This window comes from Etheostoma spectabile, chromosome 15, assembly GCF_008692095.1.
Source record: "Etheostoma spectabile isolate EspeVRDwgs_2016 chromosome 15, UIUC_Espe_1.0, whole genome shotgun sequence".
Lineage (NCBI taxonomy): Eukaryota > Metazoa > Chordata > Actinopteri > Perciformes > Percidae > Etheostoma > Etheostoma spectabile.
The window spans coordinates 32447026-32457978 of record NC_045747.1 but is presented as its reverse complement, the minus strand read 5'-3'; positions in this window follow the sequence as shown (position 1 = coordinate 32457978).

Sequence of the window (10953 nt, the reverse complement as noted above, 5' to 3'; positions counted from 1 at the left end):
AGATTTCTGGGCTGTCTGTCACACACTGCTCTTTAAAGGTCTATCTATAGATTTTCAACTATGTTGAGATGAGGAGATTGGGAAGGCCATGGCAAAACCTTCAGTTTACGCCTCTTGATGTAATCCACCGTGGATTTTGAGGTGTGTGTTTAGGACATTATTCATTTAGAAAGCCATCCTCTCTTTAACTTCAGCTGGTCCAGATGGCATCAGTTAGCGTCCAAAATTTGCTGAAATTCTATTGAATCCATTTTCCTTCTACTTGTGAAATGTTCCCTGTGCCACTGCTGCAATACAACCCCCCCCCCCCCCCATACGTAACAGTTGGACAGAGGTTCTTTTCATTAAATTCGTGTCCTTTCTTCTCCAAACATACCTTTGCTCTTTCCGGCCAAAATGTTCTATCTTAACCTCATCAGTCCACAGAACTTGTTCCCACAATACATCAGACTTCTCTATATGTTCATTTGCAAACTTCAAACGCAGATTTTTGTGGTGAGGACGTAGAAGAGGTTTTCTTCTGATGACTCTTCCATGAAGACCATATTTGTCCGAGTATCTCTTTATAGTGGAATGGTGTAGCCCAACTCCAGTGCCTCCAGGTGTTTCTGGATGGATCGTGCAGTCTAACGTGGGTTTGGACTTGCTTTTCTCACAATCCTGCGAGCTGTTCTGTCTGAGATTTTTCTTGGTCTTCCAGATCTTGCTTTAATTTCCATTGTACCTGATGACTGCCATTTCTTAATTACATTCTGAACAGAGGATATTGGCATCTGAAAACGCTTTGCTATCTTCTTTTAGCCTTCTCCTGCTTTGTGAGCGTCAACTATTTTCAGTTTGAGTTTTCTAGACAACTGCTTAGAAGAAGCCATGGTCTGATTGTTGGGCAGGTCAGATGGGTCTGGGCATTTAAAACCTTAGGTTGACATCACCGGTCTTTCCAGATGATGATTGGGAACATCCATGACACTGTCAGTCTCAGCTTTCCAAAGGGGGCTGTGCATGTTATAAACTCTGCAGGGTGCCCAAACTTTGCAGATGCCATTTTTACATTTTCTGTCATTTTGAAAGTGTAAATGATGAAATTAAAATCTAACTTTTTTGTGACATATTATACAATGTCTAATCTGTCATTTGAAGCCTTTTGGAGATTTTTCCATCTTTTCTTTGCTTCTTTATGCACATTAATACAATTTTTACCTGGGTGCCCAAACCTTTGAACCCCACTGTATATGGGAATCTACTTTGTCTAAATGCTCCTGGAGCGTGAGCACAAAAACTTGCATATAGTGTCGAGGGAACCCTTGTCACAAAAGTTGTCAAAAATTTTGATACTAAAACAATGCACAACTTCGTGTAGGTGGTGTGAATGTCTCGATAAATTGCAATTCTATTCTCCTACACAGTATTATATATTTTTTTGTTAAACACATTGCAGTTCTAGTGTTATTTTGGTCTGTTTGCTTTTATTTTGAAAAGCGCCGTTTTCTTCTTCTGGTATTTGTTTGACGCTACATTTCCGGTCATACTCTCTCTTCACAATGTGTTCTCACGCATCGTCAGACATAAACTTGTAAGTTATTAATCATTCTCCATTTGATTTTGTAAAGAAAAGGTTCACATTGACTTACTTTATTATTCTTGTGTTCGAACATGGTATTTCTAAGAGCTCCAACTGTGAGAATGGTCAAGCTAGAGAGCATGCAAGCTAATGGAGGGAAACTCGTTGATTAGCGCCCTCGGAGAGTGGAATAAGGTACGATTATATGTGATATGATTAATATAAGAATTGTTTTGAATCTACATTAACATTTGTACTTCTGTTTTCTGTATTTTCACGGTGTTCATGATACAAATGGGCCTGTGCTCCTTGAGAGGAAGAATTAAAGTGACACCCGTTTGAAACTCTCTGTGTCTGAGTCCATAAATTTGAGGGCCGCTACATGGGTGTCCCTATACTCTAGCCACACCCACGTACACAGACCACCCCTTCATAACTTGTGAACCGTTTAGGGTAAACTCTTGTGAGAGGTATCTTTGAACTCGCAGAGACTTCCCTTTCATTGCTGATGATTTGCAGTGTCTGAGTGCCACGCAAATCACTCTATTTGCATAAAGCAAGCATATTGTCCCTCCCATGTTGATAGGACAATAAGCAACTTTTAGCAACTTTGGGTCCCTAAAAAGCGCTACACAAATTCCACTTTTAATAATGTTTAATCAAAAACTTGAAAATTATCAATTTTAAAGTAAATATAAAAATGTGAGATTAATCTACGATTAATTATAGTTAACCATGGACAATCATGCGTATTAACCACCCAAGTTGAAATATAAGTAATATAAAAGGAAATCTCAAATATTAAAAGTAAAGTAAAGTAAGTAAAGTGTAATTAGAACCTCACAAGTGTACTATGTGTGCTTGCCTAAACACCTGACTATAACAATACTGGAAAATGTTTTAAACAGTTACTCGCCCATCACTTTACAACACAATGCGTCTAGTGATGGTCCAGGCCTAGGACAACATTACATATGTATGGTGTAAAGATTTTGCAAGGGCATCAACAAAAAATGAACCTCATTCACTTTCACTGCAGTGTGATAAGATATGATGGATGTGGATGAGGTGCAGAAGAGAGGTGCTGATGGACGCTGAATCACCGCGCATGGAGCTGATCTGTGCAGCTCTGCACCTGGAACAGTGGGTGCATGTGAATAGATGCCCACATGTACAGGCAGAACATGGAGCTGTAATAGAAAGAGGGAAAGACCGGGCCTGATGCCGTAATGCAGCCATGAATAAGAATGTTTTGAATGCAGCCTTGTTATGGTGTGTGTGTCCACACACACACACCACACACACACACACACACGCACTCAGCGCTCCATTAGAACAAAACCCGGCCATTATTTTTATCTTCTTTGTGTGGGACAGCACTGGCAAGTCTCCCTCTTTATCCCCCCCAGCCACACCTTGTAATCACACCCTCACGCGCCACACACACACACACACACCACACACACCACACACACACGCACACAGCCCCCCCTGTTTCTAACTGCTCTCTGATGCAGATGTTTCGGATGTGTGCTACACTGAGTTTTAATGGCGGTCCCAACAGCAGAGCGGCTCTTCACAGAGGGATTCAGCTTCATTTTCAAAAGGCTGCGTCTCCTTTTCTGATAAGATGCCCAAACACTGACAGTGTGTAAAGAATTATTGCCAGTCCCTCTGAATGTCAATTACAAATGTCTCATTGTGTCACGTCAGTTTGGTCATTCACAAAACACTTGTCTCCTTTTCTTCGTGCAGATACAGCAATCTGCCCATGACAGCTGACAGTGTGCACAAAGCTCCCTCCGTTTCCTCCCTTCACACATAAAAAACATCTTTAGATGTGATATTAAGGACCTGTAATGCTTTTCTTAATTTTGTGTTCCATGTACAGTATGTAATGTTAGTGTTCATATTAAACGTGGCCAAAGCATCAAAACAAGATACGTTTATGTAAAGATAAAAAGATAAAACACAGATTTCTGAACGTTCTGAACACTTCAACAGTTCTTTCTACTCTCTGCTCAAACTGACGTCAATCTGTGCCGGATTTCTTCATGTGGTCATTACTTCAGGGATGTTACTGCAGTATTTACATTGCACGCATATATGTAGCTACATGCTAATGTCTGGGAAAGCTGTAATCTTGGCTGCTGATGTTTTCTCCCCATCCGGATCACATTCTTGCTGCAAGATTTCCGGTGGTGTAGTTGTTGGTTTAGAAAGTGCCACTTTACACTCTGTTAGCCTACTGTCTTCCACTGCTACTGCCACTGTTCCAATTTCCTCCCAATTTTGGATCTAGTCCTCGCTAACCATGTCTGGTTGTTTAGTTTTTGAATAAGAAGCCTTTATTGATGATTTTTCATGGTAAAAAAGTAGTAGTGCTAGTAGGGCTTAAGGTCGCCAATGACACATACGCTCTTTGCATATTGCTGATGCTGCACGTTCATTTGCATGATACTCAGTGGTTGTGTCAGCTGAGTGCTGCTGCTCACGGCCGAGGGAGGAGAGAGACCTATGCTAAGAGCCGTGGACTGCGATTACTCTGATCAGCATGCATGAGAATATTACAATATTATACAATATATTTCCCCTGTTGCTCTTAAGTTGCTTTTCTTAGAACTAAAGTGGCTAAGAGGGTCAGAAAAGGTTGCTAGATCTAGAAAGAATGTTGCCAAGTTGGCAATACAGGACGTGGAATGCTCTGGAAAGGTGACAAATCAAGCAGACTAGGGGGGCTTAAGAGAGGCACTACAACAGAGTGTCTCAGACAGAGGGTGAGCGCGGGAACAGGCAGCATAAGAAAAACTTTTTTTTTTCAACCGAAAATACAAGTCACAAACCTAAAATTAGCAGAAATAGGTCCCCTTTCAATGTTTGTAACTGTGTCTTCTTGTCTACAAAAAATTAAAACTAATGACATTCTCATCTGTCTCAGCTGGACTTTTGTGGGTCAGCACCAAATATTACATGCTAACAGCTAAGCTAAGATGCAAATCCCTCCTGAGACCCAGCCCACTTATTGTGTCCACTGTAGTGGATATTGGAGTTTCATCCCTCTCCTTGGATTCTCCGTGGAGTACCTTAATTCCTGCTTAACTGTACGGACATCCTGGTCTTTTCAGTGATATGTCATTTGATTGGGGTATGGCCTCTTTCTTTCAATCCAAAATGGGCGGCATAGAACAAGCACATTTTATGGAAAGATGGAAGTGAGTCAAATAATGTTTTTCTATGATTTTTGTTTTTGACAATCATATATTTCTGTTCATTAAGGTGTTAGGAATCATATATCTAGCTCTGATAGCAACTATGAGGCGTCTTTTGAAACGTTTGCCATTTTATAATGTCAATTGTAGTGAAATCAGGAATTCTCCTGTAATAATGCTCCATATGTCGTAGGAAACAGAACTAAAGTAGAAAGAATTCTTACCAAATATTGAGGAGATTCAGATTTGGAGTTGTCAGAAGATGAGAGGGATGACGATGATTTCAACCAGTGATAGAAACGGTGTGAAGAAGAGAAGATGATGCAGGAGTAACGTGTTTGTTGTTGCAGTTCTCAATTTTAAATTCAGCTACATTACTGTTCTACCTATCATTTTGATTTGTTTTTTCCTTTAATATCAGATTTGCACTGTGTTTACCTGGGCTTCCTGTGTGACAAGATGACTCTACAACACTGGAGTCCAATTGTACTTTCTACAGGACATTAACACCATGGTCTTGAAGATTTGGCAACATACACATCAAGAGAGCTGCAGAGCAGATGGCTGTGTTCATGAACACTACGCCACAAGAAATAAAAATCTTCTTTGGCATTATATTCCACAGTGCATGCCTTGGCTACCCCAGAATTAAAACGTTTTGGGCCAAAAAACTAACGTGCCATTCACAAGTAGCAAAGTGACAATTGATAGATTCTTCAGGACAGAAACTCCCTCAAGATGTCAATGACCTGGCTGTACAGAGGAAACAAAGAGGAAATATTCGTGGAAAGTCAGCCACTACTCAATTGGAGCAAATATCCCATTCACAGGTTGTTGTCCAGTCAGGCACTATGTTCCCGGCAAGCCAAACCCTACTGGCCTAAAGGGCTTTGTCCTTGCATCCCCAAATGGGTTGATGCTTGATTTTGAGTCTACCAAGGGAAGAATACCTGTACAGTCCAAAGGTTAGGAGTTGGAGCGCCGCGTTCTACGCATGGTTGAATTGTTTCCAACAGGAAGCCACATACATTCTTTGACAGGTACTTCACAGCCATGGTCTTTTGGATGCATTACGGCAAGGGCCTTCCTGCAACTGAAACTATAATGAAGAACCATGTCCCAAGCTGTGCCCTGCCATAACAACAGTTGAAAAAAGAGTGGCGAGGAACATCAGTGTCAGTGGCCAGAAAGAGTCCTGAGCTGGCCATCACAAAATTTCAACAACAACCTGCTCATGGCATCCACTGTATGGGAAAGACCCGGAAGACATCTGTACCGATGGTCCAAGAAAGAAAAGCTCCTGGTCCAGGTTGGAAGTCCAGCAGTAATTAAGCAGTATAATGACAACATGGTGGCGCACCTATGTGATCGCATTCTTAGCTCTATCGTATGTCAAGCAGGACCAAGCAATGGACGTCGCGCGTAATCAGCCACTTCTTTGATGTTGCCATTACAAACTCCTGGATCAATACAGTCTGACAGCAAAGCACTGCAGACCATCCAAGAACACACATCAGATCTGGACTTCAAATTCCTCCTAGCTGAAGAGCTGTTGCAGAGTTCGGAACTGGATGAAACTGTGAAAGAGTTGGGATGAGTATGTACCCATAAAATGAGGATCCACAACCGTGCCATCTGTGCGCAGACTAGGAGTGATGCACATGCCTGAGATGATGGATACCAGCATGCAGAAAGATGCAGAAATAAGGGCTGCAAGAGCAAGATGTACACAAATGCACAAATGCAAGATGTTCCTCTACATTACCAAAAAAAGAAATTGCTTCCAGGACTGTCACCACTAAAAAAGAAAATCCTAAGAACAAATGAAGGAAAAATTCCGATGGATTCAGTTTGACAGAAGAAAAAAAATCAACAAATCAGTTATCATAGTTCTTAGTTCTATGTTCATTGTTCAAATAACGCTAAAATTATCAGGGACCAATCAAAGGATACGGACATAAAGTGTAAGCTTAAATAGTTAAGATATCCTTGCAAGGCAGGAAAAGGATCAAGAATGATAAATGGTCACGTTTTTTAGTCAAACTGCCTGTATTCATGGACAATAATCACTCTGCAGCCCAAATATCTGTATTCTTGGTTGTCAAAATTTGTATCTACCAAATGTGTCTCTTTTCGTCCTCAATGATCCTGTTGTCCACTACTTGGACATGCTGGAAAACCAAAATAAAAAAATGTGTAAATTATAGGATGTTTTTTTTTTAAACCCTACAGGTATGGAATCACAAAAAAATATGAATAGGAAAAAACGTATTTTCCTCGGTTCGGCAAACATTCTAGCTGCTAATATCATTGTGTTAACCTTGTCATTGTAACCTTGTTAGCGTGCTGATGTTCAGTGTCCATACTGTAGCTGCTGGCATGGCGGACTTGTGTCTGTCTTGTTTCCCTTTGAAAACTCAAAATCTTTGATATACAGATTATACGCAATTGCAAACACAAACCACAACACACCACAAACACACACACACACACACACACACACACACATATACCCACACACACACACAACACACTCACACACACCCTCTGTTGCAGTGATTTTGTGGGATACAAGAGTTAAAAGTAAAAGTGAAATTCACTTTGAAACAAGCAAAAGAAAATGTAAGTTTATATATGTTGTAACAGTACACAAACAATGTAATATATAATAATATATATACATTTATTTTAACAGCGCCTTTCTAACACTCAAGGACGCTTTACAGAAGAATAAGACAGAATAAGGGAACATAAAAGTGTAAGTAGTAATAACAAAACAGATGAGGAATGAAAGCACAAGTTAATTTACCAGAGGTTAAAATTACCCGCAACTAATATGAGTTGCACCTTACATAGATATGTGTTCCACACAATGCGTGACTCTGCCAGCAAACCGACTGCAAATAAGGACTACACCAACCCACAATTCTGCCCGCCCCCACTAAACACACACACCACACACCACACACACACCACACACACACACACACACACCAAGCACACTTATGCACACACTTGACCTTGATAGAGACAACAGGGTAGCAAATCTCCCCATGACTGGGTCCATTAGGGGCCAAGTACAGCTGAGCCCATGCTGTAGTGCCCACAAAGAGACACACTGGATTACAGAGAGACAGCCAGGCACACAATAGAGGAGGGTTGGGGTGGGGGGTTGGATGAGAGGAGCGGGATGACGGAAGTAACAGAATGGAAAGAAGGATGGGGGGGCATGAGGGGTCAATTGATTGTTCACTATCCCTTCTTTGGTTGACAAAGAGACGACTGAAAAACCAACGATGGGGCAAATACAAACTCTCCATCTAATCAATTAGATCATTTTTTGTAGATTTGTTAGATGAAACTACTTAAGTGTTGGCACATATGTGGTCAGAGGAGTTCAGAGTTTGAGTGTAGAGAGGAAAGAGAGACCGGCTTAAAACTGGAATGGAATTTCCCTTTACTGGCCATGGTGTGAAGAGTGGATGTTTTTAGAAACAGAAGAAACACACTCCTCTTTAGTCATACTCTGGTACAAATGAACCCTTCTCTCTTTTCTTCTCTCTTTCCCCCCTGTACTCTTCATTTTAGTCTATCTATCTATCTATCTATCTATCTATGAATTATTGTTCAGTTTCACTTTTTTAACAGTAAGGTGGAGGTTTCTGATGAGGTCCATCTGGATGTGCATCATGTTAATAATAGCGCTGAGTAGACCCTGTCTCTAAGTACTGCTGGTACTCACATCACACCTGCCCCATCTGCGTTGCGTTTTAAATATGCTCCATCTCACGGCACGCGACCTGAGGCAGTTAACCCTTCACCCACACAGATATTGGCAGTTGCATCGTCCGTCACACTAGTGGGAGAGAAATTGAAAGAGTGATGGGAAACCTTTTGTGGTAGTGCTAGTGAACCATGCTAAGATTTTATCAAAGCAATACTGAATGGTCTGCAGATTTGTGCACAATGATGGACTTAATTTGAAGAGAAATCAGAGGAATGTTTTCCAAAAAGAAAAAAAAAACCTAATGACAATATCACACATAATGTAGAACGTTGATATTCGTAATGATAGTGTAGTAGTTCATACCTGTTGTTAAGGTCAAGTGTGGTGACCCATTTCACCCTAGGGAGCGTGGCGGGGGCCAAAAGAAACGCCTTTTAAGGGCCGTTCAGTATTATGGAATGACCCTGGAGGAAAGTAGAGGATGTCTTTTATCTTTGTTGAGGGGAAAGGTCACCCAACATTTTTTAGACTGCTGCTACATCATAATAATGTAGTACGTGGGCGTAGAGCAGGACCACAGCCGCAGCCACGACCCAGGTGCCACACAATCCAAGGATTTTTCTCAGTTGCTTAAAAGACATAGATTCACATTTAGTAAAATACAAAAGGTAATACGTAAGACTGTCATCCCACTGAAAAATGCACACTAAATTGTTTGCCATATAGCGGCAATTAAGAATCATATTTATAGTAGAGGTGCCGTCTAGTTATCTTATCTTTGCATAAGACTGGAAGCAGGGGGAAACACCAGCCTGGCTCTGCTCAAAGGGAACAAAAAACAGATATATCATAACATGAGCCGATAGGTTTGTACAGACCAAGCTAGCTGTTTTCCTGTCTTTATGCTAAGATAAATTGACTGGCTGCTGGCTGTAGCTCTTCATTTACAGTACAGACATGAAAGTCTAAGATAGCTTTCTATTTGTCTACTCTACTTGTATAATCAGTGTGTGTCTGTGTGGTGTGTGTGTGTGTGTGTGTGTGTGGTGTGTGTGTGGGTGTGTGGTTTGGTGTGTAAAGGCCCTACAGTATATACCAGTGTGTTCAATAAACTGGTTTTACAAAACCAGCAGACTTTATTTCAAGTGGAACATCAGTAATCTGCTGAACGATGTCTAATCCCGAACACCACGCATACCATACACACACACCACACACACACCCTTAGAGAAGGACATGGTATGCAACTCACAGCAGTTGTGCACATTTACACAAAGAGCTGTTGATCTAATCTAACCCTGACCCTCTTTACTGGCTCCAATAGTCACACCAGATATGACATCAGATTAATGGGTGAGAGTGTGGACATTTCCTGGATTAGAACAGCTTGTCTAAAGACAAAGGTGTTTCCAGAGCCTTCACTGTGGAAACTAAAGGTGGCCTGTGTTTCAGGGACGGCCTTAATGAAGTCAAGAGTCTAGCCAGTGCAGACAAACCATAAAGCTGCACTAATCAATTTTTTGTCATTGGTCGTTGATCCACACTTTGGTCCGTATTAAATATCTAACTACCCCTGACTTTTCATCGGTGCTGGCCAGCGATGATTTTTGTGTTTTGGAGTGAAAACATCTTGACAACTATTGATGTATTGCCAATTTGTCTACTGATATTTAAGGTCCCCTGAGGATTGACTGCAATAACTTTGATCCCCCTGACTTTTATTAAGCCCACTCATCGGGTCTGAAATTCCTTTCTCCAGTTCTTTGGTTTATGACCAAAAACCTAAACAACTAATGATATTTCCATCACCTTTGGGTGTTGCTCATGCGCGTAGATTCAGAGGTTGCACCTGAACGTTTGAATGCTCTTGTGCAAAACTGCACATGCACCATACAGAAGCAGGATTTGGATTCACCCCACATGTGAATCAAGTTCCTCTTTCAGAGTCTATTACTGTGAATTAATTTTTTGCGATTCTAACATTGCTATTAAATGTCCTTATAAGTGAGCAACATCCTTGTCATCCTTTTGAGTCAAAAGATATTTCTCTTATCGCCAAGGCAACGGGGCTGAACTACAGTATGAAACAGACAGTCAATATTAGACAGTCATATTAGTTTAGTCTTGCATTGCCAGACGATCTCTACAGTCTGTGAGGCGACACCATGCAACATTCTGGGACAGGAGAAGAAACGCTCTGGGTTATGCGTTTCTTTTTACCAAATACATCATCTTGGGGCGGTGCTAAGCTCCGATGCAGCAACGTGGCTCTGCAAAATAGTCTTGGGAAGGAACTAGTTTTGGTGACAATTGCACCCTGCAAAGAAATCCACTGCAGTAATAATGAAGTTAACTGTTCACACCAACATGAGCTATTTCTTTAAGACAAACATCTCATGTTTTTGACAAATGATTTTTGTTGTTTTTTTTGTGATCGAATTTTTTAAGAGCCAAAC